Here is a 19772-nt window from a genome sequence, read left to right on the forward strand (position 1 = left end):
CGAGGAGGAAGATGGACAGGGGATACAGCATGAAGACGAAGACAGTGACGGGTGGAGAGGAAGAAGAAGATGAGGTGGGGAGGGGTCGATGTCAAGATGAAAATCTAACAAATTCAGCGAGCGGTGCTGCAGAGGTCAAGGGAACGCAGCCGAAAAAGGTTAAAGATGAAATCAAAGCCAGCGCGCTGCGGTGCCCGGAGGCACAGCTGAAAATCTATCCCTCCAGGGCAAGGCCACCGCTGACGCGAGGCAGACAAGAAGCTAAATACTGCACGCCACTCGGGGATCTTTCATTTTCAACCGATCAATAAGGGCTTATATTTATCAGGGCCTCCGAGCAGCTGCCACGTCTGACAACCTCCACTTCATTTTTGCACTCCTCCTCTGCTCTTTTTTTCCTCCTCCTCTTCTTTTCCCCCTCCTCCTCCTCCTCACGCTAAATTGAGACCCATCGACCATGAAAAGGGGCAGAGACCCTGGATTGCCATTAACCCCCCTCGTGTCACTAGACTGTCTAACACACAAACACACACGCACACACACAAAATGCCCTGGAGACACAATTCTGCTAAAGGTCTGTCTCCCCCTGCTTTAAAGAAACATGCCTTATCATTATGGCCTTGGCAGAGACACCACCACCTCTTCATGCCTTTTGTTTCACAAGCTGCCCATGCCACCCAAGTCACACCCTCTGTCTTACACACACATGCAAAGAGACAAACAAACATGGAGACGCACACGGCCCTGACACAACCTGATTTCACTTTTAATTCCTCCCATTTTGTTCATGTCGTGGTTGCCAGATTTGTTTCAAATAACAAAAATATCAAATCCCAAATTACCACTATAAATCTGAGGAGCATTATGATAAGCGGAAGATTGGGTTTAGGGGTCTGAGTTAAAATAACTGGCTGTCTAATCATCTGCACAACAATATTTGCTGTGAGGCATTCTAAATAGATTATCGCTAGTCCATCTGTGTCATCATTGATTTATAAGGCATTAAGCTGCTTGGGGAAGAGAGAGGGCCTTGCCTTCTCTGCTGTTAAAGGGGCTTCTTGTCGAAATCAGGGGCACGGCAATGGAACAACTGTGGCACTTGTCTAACCTCCCCTTTAATCGTCATGCGAGAGGAAGTGAAAATAGGACGGGCGTATCTCTGGGTTTTTGTTTTTTTTTTCAAAAAGGGAAGTATGAATCCAAATTTTCTGCATCTCTTTTTGTTTGGCGATACAAAGAGAATGGGAGGAGGGGAGGAAGTACAGGAGAAAAAAAACACAGAGAGAGAGAAACAAATAGCACACACAAACACACATGCACATACACACATGCAGAAAAAAAAAAAAAAAAAAAAACAAGGGACATCATTAACATATGAATGCCATATGCAAATGGTAGGGAGAGAGCAGATGTTGGTGCATTTAATTGACCTATATGTGAATTGCATCCAAACCTTTCAGTGTGTTTTCTGGGCCCACTGAGTACAGTTTTGACTGGCTTTCTAGTACCACTCAACATATGAGCACGGAGCACAGCCATTTTAGCAGTGTTTAAACATAAAGAGGGAGAAGACTAAAGAAAAGATAGATTAGAATAGAATAGAATAGAATAGAACACTAGGGAAAAGAAATGTCCACTGAAAATTATGAAAACACATTAATTGTTCCTGATTATTTCTCTGTCACTGATGCCATCTTTACCAAAACTGAAAAATAACAAGTGGTGATGGAGAGTATGTACAATCACTAAGGCACTCTATTAAAGACTAAACACCAAAGCATGTATCGAAGGTGCTATATGTAAGAATTTGAGTTTAAAACCTTCAAATACTAACTAAAATCAAGAGAATCTGTAAAATGAACAATGACTTTATGACATCTATCAAATCTTTTGCATTGATATCTACTGAAGTTAGCATGCTAGCCATTGTTGGACTGATCCTGGCTTTCCTCCTCACCCAGGCCTTCCCTTCTGCTGCTTATTATGCTCAATTAACTGGGTTAAAAGTTCCCTATCTGTCAACCTTTTTCATCATGTGTCAAGCTAGCAGCTATACATACCACTTTTCCTTGCTGTCTGCTGTTATTTTTGTATACTCTATATTTTTCTGTTTATATTTTTTTAGGCTATATGACTGTCATGTATGTATAGGCATAAAACATGTATGTATAGGCATAGGCTATCCACCATTTACTCATTTTGTTTTTTTTTCTTCTGAAACTGTAAGCAAGGCATGCTGGGAAATTTGTTTGACCAACGGCCTGGCATGCCCCCTGTTGCATCAACAATCTAGATACATGGACTTATGAAAAACCATTTCAGTTAAGGTTAGTGATAGATGTGGTTTGGTTAAACATTTAAAAAGCAAAAATGTCCGGTCTGGTTTCAAACGTAAATCAACAACATTTTGACAATATTTAACAAAAATCTCAATCTTTTTTCAACCTTAACAAGGTTAAGTTTTGGCGACCCTATCGGTCTTGGCTGGTTCTTATTCACCTGCGTCGGGGCTACAGACACTGAAGGTTTCAATGTCTCAGTGTCTGACACCAATTGTAGAGGCCTGTTATATGTGTTCAACAATTGAACCAAAAAAGAGAAATATATATATGTATATATATATATATATATATATATATATATATATATATATATATATATATATATATATATATATATATGAAAGTATAGTTAGTCTTCTGGACAATACTGTCACATTATCAATATTAAAATATTTGGTCAAAGAATGTGTGATGTTATATTTTGTATTATTTGTGAAGTGCTTAAGAAAAGGTTTCAAAAGATCAAGCATAAATTATGTTTCACAGTATAGCCTTAAAATAGCTTAATAATAATTCAGGCCATATCCCCTTGCCCTAGTCTATTGCATGGCTAGGATGGTGCCCATTAGAAAACATAATAAGAAAACAGTAAAGGCAGACATCACCAGTGGAAATAAAAAATACTTTTTCAAAAACTGTACATTGAGTGGTTTGCTTAAAAAAATAGTGACCATAAATAGAATTTAGAAAATGAGGTTCGATATAATGAACAATTAAAGTTTAAGAGTCTTTGACTTGCTGATGGTAAAATGGAGGAGGCTCTAATGACATTGTGGTTCACATTTTTACTAAAGAAAAAAATCTGATTATTTCCTCCACTACTTGTGTCACATAAAGGTATTTTGAAAGTCTACGCATACTTACTAATTAGCCCCTATAAGCCCCCTTGTTACATTGAACTCTGCAGGTAGAGACAGAAGACTGGGGTAAAGTCACGTGTTTTACACTCTAATGTTTGCTTGGGTGAGCCATGAAAAACACAGATGCTATTTTCATCTGGGCCTCTGCCTTTCTTTTTTTATTCTTCCCTTTCCCCCTTCCCTCCCTCCATCCTCTATTCGCTCTTCTCTATCCCTCTATCCCCCCCACCCCTCCCACCCCCCAATCTTGGGAATGTCATTAAATTGTATTAAATAGCCTTTTGTCCAGGGGGCAAGGACCACCCGATATATGATAATACATTAAGGCCCCAGTGTTGCAGCCACTGAGCCGAGACCATCTTAAGAACATGCGTGGTGTGTGCCACCGCGTATGTGTGTGTGTGTGTGTGTGTGTGTGTGTGTGCGTGAATGTGTGTTTGTGCCGTAAAAGTGGATGCAGGGAAACAAACAGAGGAAGCAGGATCAGGCGAGTTGAGGTGGAGGAATAGTAAGAGTAAGATGTAGAGAAAGAGAGAGAGAGGAGAAGGGAGGGAGAGAACAAGGTGGTGTGGCTGCCTGCCTGCGCATGTGGCTCCCTAACAACTGTGACACATACTAATAGAAACATACCTAATAAATTACGAGCTTTCAGGGTCTGGCAAGCTGACATTTTCTCTGTGCACGGGACAATTTCATATCTGCGGCGCAAAGTCGAGGGGCTGCTGGACCAAATTGCATCACACAGAGATGCCAGAGGATTAGCATAAAAATTAACACTTAAATTTCAGCTTATTGTCAACCCCACTCCTGCACCGGCTGCCTCACAACAATCAATTCCTCTTAGAAATCTGATTAGATTCCATGACGCTTATTATCCCAGTCATGTCTGCCTGCCCCCTTCACTTCCACCACCACTACACACTCTCACACACACACACACACACACACACCACTGGCATAGTCAGAAGCCCTGGCTTCCATGACTGCCCAAACGATTTGTTTAAATGGAATTAAGGAGAAAATACATCTATAGGTGTGGCATTTCTTTTGACAGACGATGCCTCGTTCTCTATCTGGGTGTTTGTCTGGTGACGCTGTGTCTTCAGCCGGCACAGAAATCCATTCTGACATTTTGTGTCTTTTGCAAGTCACTTTTATTCAAACTCCCTTGAAAGCTTTGTTGCTATGATAGCTAGTGGCCAACCACAAAAGATCATTTATTATTCAACATATTTTTCTTCTTTTGAGAATGCGAATAAGCAGTACATTAATGTATTTAGATTACGATCTCACTGATTTACCTCACTTACCTTACTTATAATTAAAAGCCATTTGGTTTTACGTGTCTCTTTATTTCCACCTTCTCCTCTTTAAAATGAACTTCAACGCATCCCATCTATCCTCAAGTACACAGCCGTCACAAATGCTTTATGTTTACAGCAGAAAGCTGGAATGACGCGAAAGAAAAAAAACTCGTTTTGAGATCTCATGAGGCTGTCGCAATGAAATATTTGTCAATAACGCTTTCTGTTGAAGCACATTGCACAAGTATGTACTAAAAGCACAGCGCACGTTGGGTGGCTTTGGTAAGACTCTTGATTGTTTAGACAAATGGCATTTCATCGCATCCAGATGTCTTTAAGCTGTGCTCAACCACCATCTCTGCTTTCCAAGGCGCAGGCTGAATGTATACAAATATCTCCTCATAACTGCATTCCTCATCTGGGCCTGCAAGCGTCACAGCGCTCGTCACTGAGCTTGGATGACAGCCTGCGGTACGGAGAGTTAACATTTGATATTTAAATTTTTGAGGTAATCCTCACGGAGGCTGAATGTTTCACTTGATTAGTTTAGCTCAGTTGGACATCACCCCGCTAAACAACAACAAAACTTATTTCTTAAAATCAGATATGGGGCCCTTTTCAGGGCGAGACCACATTTCCAAGCAACACAAGTCGTTTTCTGTGTTTTTTAATTTTTCTAAAAAAAAAATTATGAGAAATAAAAACTGCAGCGTAGGAAAAGCACACAAGTGGCAGGGTACGGGGCGCACCCTGGCCAGGACAGGCGTTATAACATAACACTGGTACAAAGGGTCCTGGATAAAGACGCCCACAGGGTTGAGAGAGGGAGAGAAGAGAGAGGGAGAAGGAACAAATCGTCTGATGTTCTAAGTGGATAACAACAGCTCCTGCTATGCAGCAGCGGAGGCGCAGAATAATTTAAACCAGCTACCCGGCTACCCCACCCCTCCCTTACCCCCTGGCCACCCCTCTATTCTTATGTTAACACGGCTAAAGAGGAGTGGGCCACCCAGCAGCAGAGAGCAGAAACTTAAGTCCACGCTTCAGGAAAAATAATCCATCTCTCTGCCTCTCTCTTTGCAATGTAACTTTACTCACTTACACACACACACACACACGCACACACACACACACACACACACACACACAGGGTAAGGGAAAGGCTGAAACAGATACAGAGGGGAGAGCACCAGTACATTCACTGTGCCTTTAAAGCATATTACTTTTCAGACAAGAGTTTGAAGAATAATAAACTGAGTGCTTAACTGGGCTATTTTCCCTTTCAGTTAACGCCACGCAACGGCAAGGCGGGGGCGAGAAGAATTCATAAGTCTTTAAATGCAGAGTAAACACTGCTTTCTTTGTTGATTGTAGAGATCTGTTGTGTTTTTTTGCGGATCTTGCCCCCCCTTTCCCCTCTTTCTCGTTCTTTGTCTGTCTATCTCTCTTTTCCAATCTCCAACCAGAAGGGCTGCTGTTGTGTTTGGTCTCCAAACAGCACATCTGAGGTACACACCTCGCTGACATTTTATAGGTTCATATCCCCAAGAATGGGAGAGGGAGAGAGTCATATTTTATACCGGCGGTTTATTTTAACGGGCGCTTGTAATTAACGCAGCATGTCCTCTATCTCCCAGCCATCTATGCCAAGGCCTTTATTTAAACAACTTTATTGTGAAATGTTTGCGTTCTCAGCGTTCGGCCAGGGCCCACACACAGAATATTATTTCATACTTCAAGGGGAGGGTGGGGGGGTGAAGAGGGGGGGCTTTGGAAGAGTTTACGCTTTGAGCGGTTATTATTTTTGATTACAGCAAGACTCTTTTTAAAATGGATCAAGCACGGTAACCTTGCACACACGCACACACACACACACACACACACACACACACACACACACACACACACACAAAGACTCTGTACTGAAGTTGTGAGAGGCTGAAAGAGAACCTGTTTACAGAAGGGGTGTGCAAACCTGAAGCCTTTGCCCAGGCCAAATGTACAATCTCAGAGTGATTTATGAGAGTAAGATCACACTATTTATGTCCAAATGAGAGCACTTGTTTAATGCCGCTGCTTGGGGGCTTCTTTTTGGAGTGTGTGTTTGTGTTTAATGGAATTTGATGGCGAGATTGAGTGTTTACACTTGTCAAAATGACCCGGAGTTAACACTGCGCTCAGCATACACAGACGTTTCTCGCAGGCTATCGACGCAAAGCTCGAACTGTGTGACATGAGCATCCTATCAGAATCTACATGTGTTGAGCATACTCTTGAATTATGTGATTGTCTTTTTCTAGAGCTAATGTCTTGCATTGAAGATTTGATGATGGTTATGTAGTGGTTTCACTATGATCAACATTTTTGTTTTAAGTGTGACCATCGGCTCATTAGCATTAGCAGTCATCAGGATAAAATGTTGGTGATGAACGTTTCTGCAAACCACTGATGTATTCACATTTGTACTTGTTATAGGCTATGTACGATATTGACATTTCTACGAAACATGTCTTATCACATTCATATTAGATGTCTATGACCTGATTGTCCTATAGGGAGGTGGAGGAGACGGTGATCAACTAACAGGCAATAACGGGCTACAAAGCCAATGACCGCAGTTCAAGACTGGGTTTCGACATTTACAGGGGTGACACCACTGGATGACACCCTCAGGACAATTTACAGCTGTGTTTGTGGTGACAAAAAACCCATATTTTTAATGGGAAGTCAGGACATCTTCAGCCACATTTGTGGCGACCAAATCAGGTATTTTAAGTCAAAACATGTTCTTTCCCTAACCCTAACCTAGTAGTTTTTGGGCCAAAATCTAAGCTGACCATAGCCACAGCGATGTTGCAACACAAAATGAAAAACTGTACCTAAGTTTCAACATATCCCTTGTTTGCAGAAACGTACATCGTAAGGTTGACATTTTCACACATTACAATACTTCTAATTGGCCTTTGATTTGTCTGTCTGTCTGTCTTTTGTTTTTCTTTGTATGTGACCCTGGATGGAAGACAGGCCTACATTAAAAACAAAGACAATACAGCTCATGTATCTTATCTTCATTGCGAGGTCTTATGCACATTTTGATTAAAGCGTCCCCCATAAAACACAAACCATAAATGCATATCAAAACCACATTCAGGCTGCAATTAAGGGTTTTAATTCAAGGATGCAAAACCATGTATGCATCTCTCTCTCTCTCTCTCTCTCTGTCTCTCTCTCTCTCTATATATATATATATATATATTTATATATATATAATATGCAAAATGGTCTAGGTCAGTGGTGAAATATTTCTGATTCAATTCTTTGACCTTCATAAAACACTCACCGCAGATATTCTGCTCTTATAATCTAATAATAGAGCATCCATGCTTATAATATTATGATATAATATCTTACAGTGCTCTACAGTGCCAGTGCATTACCATGCCTGCTGTCCAGCGGATCAGATGGATCACTGATTGCCTTGGGGATGCTAAGTTTAGTAGATTCTGCTTTTAGCACACAGAAGAGATTGACAGGAAAAAACGGTGAGGGGGAGAGAATGATTCGTGAAAAAGGTTGTGGGCCAGTATTAGGGGTCGAACAATGTATTTTCTATATAAAAATCTTAGTTTGAGAATAACCAGTGATCGAATGGAATTAACTCCATTTTACTCAAGCAATGTACATATGTAAAATTTTTAGGTGTTTTCCTGCAATATTTTCATTTCCTGCAACGTAACACTTCCACTAGACTCATTATTGATACATTTAACAACTACTTACTTTAAAATTATAAATTACATTATTACTCGTGACATCAGATGAGTGACAGCCACTCACAGAGAAAGAAAACTGTATCAGAGCCAAATCAGTGCATTTTAAAATTCTTGTATGTAAAAAAAACAACAACAACAACAACAAAAAACACCAATACCGATGATGGGAAATATGCCAAATATCAGCCCTGATAATCAGCCAGATCGATAATATCGGGTGTCCAAGAAAAAACAGGGCCCAAGAATCTATTCACTAAATTCAGAACAGAAGGGGTCAAAGGTCAGACCCTTGCTTCAAGTATCACATTCGAATGAACAATGATCGGAAAACGCGACTGCTGGTACCCTCATGTCTAACTTACACAGGAACATAAACTATGACCTTTAAATATCTTTAAAGGCAAAGAATCTCCTCACAAAATAACCAGAACAAGACAAGACTTTACACTGCCACCAAAGAAAGCTGCACTGCATTAAAAACTTGGTGTCATCATCATGATGAGAAATACAGGCAAATACAAATACAGACGAGAGAAGATTCTTATTTTCCCTGTGGATATAAGTGAGAAAGGAGGAATCTGCTAAATGATTTTATTCTGAAAGGAATCCACCAGCATAAACCCATGCCAGCTTGTACACCGTACACTCGCTGTAGCTACATGGCGGCATCTATTCACTGTGACACCTCAATGCAGCGCTACATTTTACTTAAGCATTTAGCCCCTGGCCGGATAGCTAGCTAACATTATAAAAATGTAAGTTATCAAAGCTAGTTTGCTAGTCTGGTGATCTTAGTCAGAATCATTGTCAGAATGTTCAGTGCAGTTTGTTTTTTGCCATCCCTTTTACTGTGAGGATACAGGTTATTTGGCTTTCAGTAACTCTGTGCGATAATCTGTCTCTTCCTAGTTCCCTCCCACATCCTCATTCCTTCTTCTGTCCTTCCTACCATCCTTTCCTTGCCTTTCCTCCTGTTCCATCCTGTCCATTCAGCCCTACCTCGGTCTCCTCTTCCCCTCCCCCGTATGTTGTGGTGTGAGAGGCTATAAGGGGATAAAGTGAGGTGTAGACACTTCTTTAGCCTGGTGGAGGCCAAACAGATCGAAGGCAGAGAGCACCTGGCTGCTGGATAACCCACACACTAAGAACTCCTATCCTCTCCTTCCTTTTGTATCACCTTCCCGCCTTCCTATACTATACTTCCCCTTCCTCTTATGATTTAACCTGCGCAATTCTTTTCCCAATACATCAGAAACATTGGGTTTGCAAGTCAGACAGATACTTGCAAAAGTCCAAACTTTTTTTTCCGACACAGTGGCTATGGTGCTCGAAGAAGAACAACACAACTCAAAGCAAAAGCGCCACACTGTGAGGAAAATAGCATCTTTTTTAAATTGTTTTTTTTTTTTAACTGACTATTTAAAAGCTGAACGTTCACACCTTACACACACTGTCTCTCTGCCTTACACACACACACACACACACACACAAACACATTCCAAAGAGCTCTCCAGCCCAACAAGTAGGGGTAGTGGCCATTCACCAGAGCTCTATTGATCGTACCTGGCTCCGCCAAACTCTCTACTGTGTCTTTCCAACCTATTAAATTTTTAATCAACAGCTTCAACATCAGAACAAATCCCTGTACTGTCACACCCACATACACTCACTAACACACACACACAAGTGCACACAGGAAAGAATGCAAAAGCCACAAACAAATAGAGCCGCAAATGCACAGAGAAACTTAAAAACATGCATAAACATCACTCTACTCTAACTACCCACAGTGCTTCAAACACACTTATCCCCCAGTCCCTACATACATAAGTACACACATCCCCTTTATTAGACACAACACACAGTGAGTGTTTGGGGCTCAGGAGATAGAGCAGGTCATCCACTGATCACAGGATTGGCACTCCGATCCCTGTCTCCACATGTCCTTGGGACAGAAGACACTGAACCCCACATTTCTCCTGATGGTCAGGCCGGCACCATGCATGGCTGCCCACTGCCACGGATGTGTTGGAGGGAGAATGGTCTGCAAAATCCTTGCTTTAGATAAAAGTGCTATAAATGTAGCCATTTACCATTTACCAATGCACACGTGTAAGCTATAAAGTGTATTACTGCAGACAAATCAAACTGTTCTGTCAATGCCAGCTGACAAATAATATTTAGATCTACATCTGGCTGAATACCGAGACTGTGTGTGTATGAGTGTGAGACAGAGAGGCATATAAAACCATGTGTTATCACCTGGCCCTGTCTTGTGCCCAGACTGTAGCCAGCTTTGACCTTGGGCTTTGCTATATTCATTACATCATTAAGTTACCTCTTCATTAACTTTTCATTGTTTATGGAGGAGGCATCAGGAAGGAGAAGAGGTGGGGTGAGGTAGTGGTGGGGGCTCTTTATAAAAAAATTAAAAAAAACCTGGGCATCTTGGCCCTGTTCTGTCTGCACAGAGGACCTTCCCCTGCAGTACAAATAGGGTCTGATCTGGATCTGTGGTTGTTCGTCCGATTTTCCAAACTGAAGGACCATAGTGCCCTTTGTAGATAATACTCAACCCCCATTTAGAAGTCACGCATGAACTTGTTTTTTGTAACAAAGACTATCTGATTTGCTAGTCAGGCAGGGTCCAAATTCCATTGTAGTCATGTTGGGTCCAAATTCCATTGTAGTCATGTTGGGTATGGTCCCATTCTAGTGGGGTTATTATTACCCATATTTACATTTCTTTCTATCTTAAGTTTTCTCTCTTTTAATTTTCACTTGGTGACTTAGATGACGTATGTATAACGCACATTTTAAGTTACGCGCATAACTCTAAACCTAACTAAGACATTTGTTGCCTCAACCTCACCAAATTGCTACTGTAAAAATGTATTTTTGCATATCGATTTTGAGTTGGTTCTCTAAGACCTGCACCTCCTGCTTCAGTATTTTTAATGGGCAGCTACCAGTAAGACTGTGTGTAACTAAGTTAGTGTTACTGGGAAAGAGCAAGGAGCTAGGCCAACTTTTAGTGGATGAATAAAGAAGAATCTGGCATTGTACTTAATGTCCTTAATGTGTAATCTGACTATGATTTTTCACTCGAAAATAAGCACTCGAAATAGAAACCAGACAGATCTATGATCTGTTACCGCAAAACATCATCCATCCATATATCTGAAAAGGGATTGTGAACATATTTGCGAGTGCTGGCCTTGTAGCCACCAGGCGCTGTTGTGCTTCTACACCACTCTGGCTTTCTGTCATTAGCGATGCATCGCCCCGACCGCAGGCACAGATTGTGTTTTTAAAAAAAAAGGCAGTCCTTGCCAGCCAGCATCTACCATTGCAGGCCAATTATAAATGGCAAATCACTATACAGCTTTGCTTACTCACTCTCCCCCTCTCACTCACTCTTTATAACAGCAGTATCTGGCCAGACTCCACTGCTTCTCTTGAATAACATGTGTAGATGGCCCTTTGTGTTACAAGCTGCTGGACGCTTGTTAGTTCACACTTTTTCACCGAGAGAGCTTAGAGGGGGAGAGAGAGCGATAGACGTGTTGCAGACGTAGGAAAGTGTGATTCTAATTTTGTAATCCTTCCTGAACACTTTTCGTGATATGAGCTGAAGTCAAATTGTGGTTTAGCTAATATTAAAATGTAAAATTACTATCGAAATAAATGAGTACAGGGCTGACACTAAAAAGATCGCTTACCACTTGCTGAAGTCTAATAAATTAAATAGAACAAATCCTTCAGAAAAAAAGAGGGGAAAAAACAGGTACAAGGATGATCTTGAGAGATGTTAATATAAATGTAAACATGCTGAATAAGAGCTTTATGTACAAAATGCTAATTTCAAAACAGAACACCAGGGTTCACTCAAACTGGGGCAAACTATCAGTAGTGGTTTTCTCTTACAGTTGCTCTATCCTTTATGTTTTAGTTTTCTTTAGTTTGTACTTTTTCATTCATCGATAAAGTAACGCAAGTAAAGGAAACAGGAAAAGAAAGCAAGGATGGGAGAAATAAAGTGGCAAAGAAAGCTGACGATGACTTGTTGGCATTTTTTGTGGTTTTGGATGCCAGTTCAGCACTGCTCCTCTTAAAAGTACATATGAATGTAGACTTAAGCTAATCAGCAAAGAAAACAAACAAGTTGTAGACAAATTTCCAATCTGAGAAGTATATTTCTTGTGATTGGCAATGTGTTCTTCCATATTGCAGTGGCACTAAGATGCCAGTTTGTTACCTGATTGCTAATGTCTCCCCTCTCTGACTTGCCTGGCTCTTCTCTCTTTGTCTCTTCCTATCTCTTTCTCTCTATGAAATGTACCTCCATTTCAATCAATAGAAGTGATGATTTAAGTCATGTGACCAATCACCTTTCATCTTATCAGTAACAATGAGAACTAATTGTTATTTTGATACAGAAAGCTCAGAATGTATTCCTGATCTGATGTCTCATCTGTTAGTTAAAGCTCTTAGCTTGGCTATAGCCTACTCTACACAGTGTATATCGATCCATACATGCCATTATCAGGCAAGCTCTGATACATTAGATCCCCATACTAAAACCCTCAGATAGAAACCCCTCTGGTTTCCCAACTTTAGACTTCTACAAACAAAAAGGCAACCACATGTTAAACCCATAACAAGTTGTCTCCAAAATCCAAAGACTGCAACTTGTATCTTGACTGAAATGAAATAAATATCAGGACACAAGACATTACACAGGAGACAATGAGGGAAGTCAAAACAGAAAATCAACATGTGCTCACCCTCATGTTTTACGTATCGAAAATGCCTAAATGAGGAAATGGATGACTGCAGTAGCAACGTGGGCATGCATGTGTACCACACAAAGTCAGTCAGTTGATGTTATCTTGCAGTGCTTGTTTTCCAGTAAGATGCACTGCTGAAAAAATGTCAGCAAATGAGGTCTCTTGTTTTGAGTTTGGTTTACTGGACCAGCAATGCAACGTGTAGTCATTGGCAGCAACTACTGCCAGATCAGCAGAATAAAATGTTTCTCACTTCCTACCTTTGCTGACTCTGCTCTAACCTGGTTCACATCATACCTGACAAATCTAACCTTTCAGGTCATATGGAATGGCTCCCTGCTTTCTGGAAACTGGTGACCCTCAAGGCTCAATACTAGAACCACTTCTGTTTTCACTATACAATAAATCACTAGGCTAAGCAATTACATCACATGGATTTCTCTTACCACTGTTATGCAGATGACACTACCGTTCCTCTCTTTTCCCCCATTCTCTGACAACCACACTGCAAAGCGCATCTCGGACTGTCTAGCAGACATCTTCGCTTAGACAACTGTGCATCACCTCAAGCTCAACCTTCATAAAACTGAGCTCCTCTTCATCCCAGGAAAAAACTGCCCTCGTATGGACATGTCAGAGGATGTCATAGTATCACCTTCATCAACTGCGAGGAACATGGGTGTAATCCGCGACGGCAGACTATCCTGCATCCCCAACATCCCTGCTGTGGCCCGATCCTGCAGATTTGTCCTCTACAGCATCCTCAGGATCCAGTCTTTCCCCACAAACCATGCAACGCAACTCCTGGTCCAAGCACTGATCATCTCCGGTCTGGACTACTGCAACTTGCCCTTGGCTGGACTCCCAGCCTCTGCAACTAAACTTTTGCAGCGTTACCAGAACACTGCAGTACGCCTCGTTTTCAATCTACCCAAATTATCCCATATGACCCCCCCCCCTTCGTGACCTTCACTAGCTTTGCCTGCATCCAATTCAAGACAATGGTGCTGGCCGTCAATGGAACTGAACCTATCTATCTCCAAACACTGGACAGGTACCAATGTTCCCACATTACATGTGTCATGTACTCGATTCAACTTAGCTACATCAGCAAGTTAATATAACTCATCGTTGACCGTCACAACCTCCCCACTGTGCAGACTTTCTAGCTCGTATTACTACTTTACCTAACTTCCTCCTTTGCCGAGGTAATAATTACTACACCACTAAAGGTCGCCACCAAACAATGTTTGAACAAAACAAAAACAATAAGGCACTTTTGCAGTTGACCAAAATGTTTCTTTTTCTGGTGAGGATGGGCTGGACATATGACACTTTTTCTACACTTTTGTATACTTTGGTAATTCATCTTTTCACATGAGTATACTGTACAGGAAGTAGCTGATTGACTGAAATCCGATTACAGGTATGCTGGGTACTAAAGCATACCTCTGACAGTTAGCCCTATGTCTGTGGCTGCCATTTTAGCCACTACAGTGCATAGGTCTCTCTATTTATTTTATCCACACACTCACAGAAAGCCATTCCTCTGCCCTCACCTGATGAAATACACCCAGCAGAACATAAGAGGGAGAAAGTGAGACAGAGCATCAGAGAGAATGAGATGAGATGGATTTTTGTCTCTCTGACAGGTAACATCCAACCTGTTTTCTTCTCTGTCTCAGAGACAGTTGTGTCTGCCTCACAGCATTACTGTCAAGCTGGTCTGTGATGGAACCACTCAGACTTCCCTTCCTCGTATTAGCCTTATGACTGTATGTGCAGACAGTATGTTCAACACTTCACTTCACTTCAGCAGGCCCATTTCTGAACCGTTTGAGTTCTGAAAAAATGAAGGATACTTTTAACTAGTTCTTGGTTTGAAAGGGTATTCAGAGAATACTGGCCTGAGGTTAGCGTGTGCAGAATGACGAAAACGTTTCCAACACTCCAGCAGTATAGTATAAAGGACATATTGCATTATTAGACGGTAAATCTCTCAGCACATGATTTCTGAACTCCAAAGCAAAAAATGTGAGTCTGGTTAAACTTTACAGAGACAGCATTTCAAATTTCATTATCGTGTGATTGTGCGCATGAGTATTGTGTATATCCTGTTGTGGTTTTCTAGTTTAGCATGACACACAGCACTTCAAGTGATTCAGCTCGACTTTACAAGTGAAAGCAACATTCAAAACATTTCAAAACAGACGTAGGTGGTTGTTCGCTTGCAGCTGGAAATATGAGTTTGTGTGCCGAGTACCGGTGTGCAGAGGTGACGACTGGGATCAATAGCGTTAGTGCTGAGTGTACAGTGTGTCATCATTAGACCACACACAGGCCTCACACTTACCCGCAGCAATCAGAGCGCTGCCTTTACTATCTGACGGGGAGCACCACTAGAGACACGAGGCACTGTGTGTATGAGTGTGTGTGTTGTGCACATGTGTTTGAGGGAGTGAGAGACCTCAGAGCCCAAGGGATAGTGTGTCACATAAGCTCCATCACAAGGTCGCTTTATTGGGCCTGGCATGGGTCAGACCCCTACTGTCATCTTCAAATATGCCCGCCACCTGCTCACATACACACACACACACACACATACGCACACCCTCCAAACATGAACGTGCACCCACATACATGCTCACACATCCATATGTGTGTGCGTCCACCATATTCACACACACTCATGCATACACAAACCAGCACACATGGCTTGCAAAGAATTCATCTGGTGTTTTCTGGTAATTGCAACAAAAACACCAAATTTGGACGTGTCACATTCATTTCCCAGGACCCCAGAGTGGAGGGCTAATTTCAAACAGCCTCCCCCTCTCACACGCAGACCTCTGTCCTTCTTTCTCCACTCGCCCTTCTTCTTTTTTTCCCTCCTGTCATCTCTGAGGGAAAAAGGCAGTCTTTTATACACCGGCAAGTTTTGCAGACGGTTATTTGCTTAGGCAAGGCAAAACTGACTGAAATTCCTAATTTGTCTACCCGGAAAGTGTTCATGCCACTCTGCCTTCAGATTCCACATGTCTAAGATATACGCCCAGGCCTCTGTGCCAGGGACTCAGCCGCCAATAATATAAATTAGCAATGCAATAAGATTTGCAACGCCGCCACAATCAGCCCCGAATGCATAAGCAAATCAGCCACTTTCTCCCCTCTTTTCCAACTGATGCCACTTTTTTTGTAACAGTTTCAATACAATGGGTATTTAATACATCTGATAAAGCTTTTTATATATGTATATCCTGCTTATAGTGTGTATGTGTCTTGATTGGATTCTGACACCTTTGTATTACTTTGCAATCTGCTCGTACTCCATTTTGTACCATTTTATACATATGTGAATGCATTTATTTGCTATCCACATACAATTGGCACACTGAACTCTCCATTATCAGAAAATTAGCCCACGTGCATGAAAGTGAGCACAAGTATGGTTGTGTGTATGACCGTGTGAATCAATGTGTGCACATGTGACGGCGTGTGCTTGCCTGTATCTGTTTGTGTGTGTGTGTGTGTGTTTGTGTGTGTGTGTGTGTGTGTGTGTGTGTGTGTTTGTGTGTGTGCGTGCGTGTGTGTGCCCGCGCGCGTGTGTGTGTGCGTGTGTTCCCTGATGGAGATAAGTCTGAGTGGTTAGGAGGGAACAGATGTCAGCTGGTGTTGCCTGCCAGGAAGACTGAACAAAGCCAATCACGTTACCTTCCTGTCCAAAACGCATGGCAGACGGAGACCTGCATCTAACAACGATTTGTGGCATTGACTCTGAGCATGCCACCCTGCTTGCACCCCCCCCCCCCCCCCACACACACACACACACACACACATACACGTGAACAGGGGCAACAGGGCACTCGTCGGACTCCAATATCTAAGAGGGGACTCCTGTTTCTGGTCATTTTGAAGAAACAAAAATATAATAGTATAGCTTCTTTTAAGGTCTTTTACCATAATAGTACTTCAAATGTGTTCTTTTAATTTTTTTAAAGAAAAAACCAAGAGGGGACTTGGATCCTTCAGCGATGTCTACCTATCAAAGAGGGGACTTCCATATCCTGCATTGGAGCTGTCTGCACCCATTCTTTCACCTAATGATAGTTTGTTTACGAAAGAGATTTTCATTGTTTCTTTCTGAAGTTGATAATTAACTTTGATGTCATCAATATATAAACATTTCCATGGAAAATGGAAAATACGTTTTACCTGTAAATCAGAAGTGATTTGGCTGCATGCACAAATATTAGTACGAGCAACTTAACCTACTTAGTTACATTTTAGAGATCAATTACACCAGGACACTAATTTTAAGGGGAATGCATAGTCATCTACTAAATAATACCATTTATATTCTTTAAACCTGATTTGTCATTCTGTTTTAATATCAAAATATTAAGGTTTAGTTCTAGTGGATGGCTTAGCCATTTACCAGATCTTCTCTGTATTAAATTGAGGAGCCAAGCAGAATGAAAGGAAGTAACAAGTACTTCCAATAAAGGATACAAACAATCAGGATAAAGTCAAGAGGAAAAGGAATATAGTTTCCTTTCATTTTTAATTCATTGCTAAGAATGGATCTATTATAAACATCCCCAGGAGTCCCCTGTTAGGTAGTGTATTACAGCACAAGTTCCCTCTTGGATAGCATGGAGCGACACTCACACTCCAACATGGAGTGTCTCAAACTCAACTGAATTGTGTCTTCAAATATTGTTTTCTTTTATAACAATACATTAAGCTCAACTTTAGTAGATTTCCCAGGTTAAAGCTTCAGTCTCTATGAAAGTGAAGGAGTACAGGGAAGGCGGGAAAAAAAACAATGTTAATTTAAAATTTTAAAAAAGGAACAACCTGGATTAAGCTAAAATGAAGATCATCAGCAGTGAGATCATTGTTTTCATGCTTAAGCACAAGCCTTTTTCACATTTGAATCCAAAAGAGCGCAGCAGAATTTCACCCCTCACCGCATCTGAGACTTTCACACGTTGTAGGATGCAGAGAATTGGTGCAGGATTCCTGCACTCAAAGGGCCGTGAGGATGGGGCTACTGAAACATCCCCAGGAGTCCCCTGTTAGCTAGTATATTACAGCACAAGCTCCCTTTTGGATAGCATGGAGCGACACTCACACTCCAACATGGAGTGTCTCAAACTCAACTGAATTGTGTCTTCAAATATTGTTTTCTTTTATAACAATACATTAAGCTCAACTTTAGTAGATTTCCCAGGTTAAAGCTTCAGTCTCTATGAAAGTGAAGGAGTACAGGGAAGGCGGAAAAAAAAAACAATGTTGATTTAAAATTTTAAAAAAGGAACAACCTGGATTAAGCTAAAATGAAGATCATCAGCAGTGAGATCATTGTTTTCATGCTTAAGCACAAGCCTTTTTCACATTTGAATCCAAAAGAGCGCAGCAGAATTTCACCCCTCACCGCATCTGAGACTTTCACACAGAGTAGGATGCAGAGAATTGGTGCAGGATTCCTGCACTCAAAGGGCTGTGAGGATGGGGCTACTGAAACATCCCCAGGAGTCCCCTGTTAGCTAGTGTATCACAGCAAAAGTTCCCTCTTGGATAGCATGGAGTGACACTCACACTCCAACATGGAGTGTCTCAAACTCAACTGAATTGTCTCTTCAAATTTTGTCTTTTATAACAATACATTAAGTTCAACTTTAGTGGATTTCCCAGGTAAAAGCTTCAGTCTTTATGTAAGTGAAGGAGTACAGGGAAGGCGGAAAAAAAACAATGTTAATTTAAGAATTTAAAAAAGGAACAACCTAGATGAAGTTAAGATAAAGATGATCAGTAGTGAGATTGTTGTTTTCATGTTCAAGCACTAGGCTTTTTCACACAGAGTCGCTGCATTATCACCGCAGTGGCGGTTTGCCGAATCTCTGCCATTGTTTGTTCACACAGAACCAAGCAGCTCCAGTGTAAAGAAGAACCAGTGTGTAATTCACACAGAAAGCCAGCGCTGCAGATCCAAAAGAGGCATGATGATACAGATCATGACATTGAGATCTATGTGTGTTTTTTCCCCCAGTGTCCTCCTGTTAATGTACCCGGTGACTGTTTTAATCATATCGATGCAGCTATAATGTGTAGTGATTAAGATGTTGACCCACCAATCATCCTGGAAAGTGACAAAGTTACGTTATTCGCTCTAAATTACATAATTACATAATCGCCATCAGTAAAGAGGACGCTGTCTGACTCTTTCACTTGTGGGGAGGGATGCTGTTTTCTGGGGAAAGTTTGCTGTAGTCTCGGTCAGGAGGGCTGACCATTGCGGGGATTTTTTTCAAGACAGTAACTACAACAACACAATAGTGGAAGGAGACAAACACTTGGGGAATTAACTCCTTCGGACCCTGTGTCCATTGGAATGGTCATGTCATATTTCTGTCTCAAAACTAATAAATACTCTGTAATTGATTGATATCAGCAATGCGGGTTACTGATTGGATCCTGATTATCCAATCACAATCATGTCATGACTTTGAGCATGCTCAGAGAGAGTGACAGATATCGGACAAGACAAGCATGGCGGAGCAATTGCAGAGAGGGAAGAGTAAGTGCCCATTTTCAATCCAAAATATACATTTTTGTTCATGCTGGCCAAACAAATTTGCTGTCAGTACAATTTTTTAACTGTTACAAGTGATAATATTTGAAATTATTTTGAACACATATC

At 41.4% G+C, this 19772-nt stretch overlaps 1 protein-coding gene across 14 annotated transcripts in view; it reads right to left on the minus strand.

Annotated features, from left to right (window-relative positions):
• The window catches only part of znf536 (zinc finger protein 536), a 243317-nt gene that overhangs the window by 151258 nt on the left and 72287 nt on the right, over positions 1-19772 (minus strand). The window lies entirely within an intron of this gene.

This window comes from Sparus aurata, chromosome 4 (assembly GCF_900880675.1).
Source record: "Sparus aurata chromosome 4, fSpaAur1.1, whole genome shotgun sequence".
Classification (NCBI taxonomy): domain Eukaryota; kingdom Metazoa; phylum Chordata; class Actinopteri; order Spariformes; family Sparidae; genus Sparus; species Sparus aurata.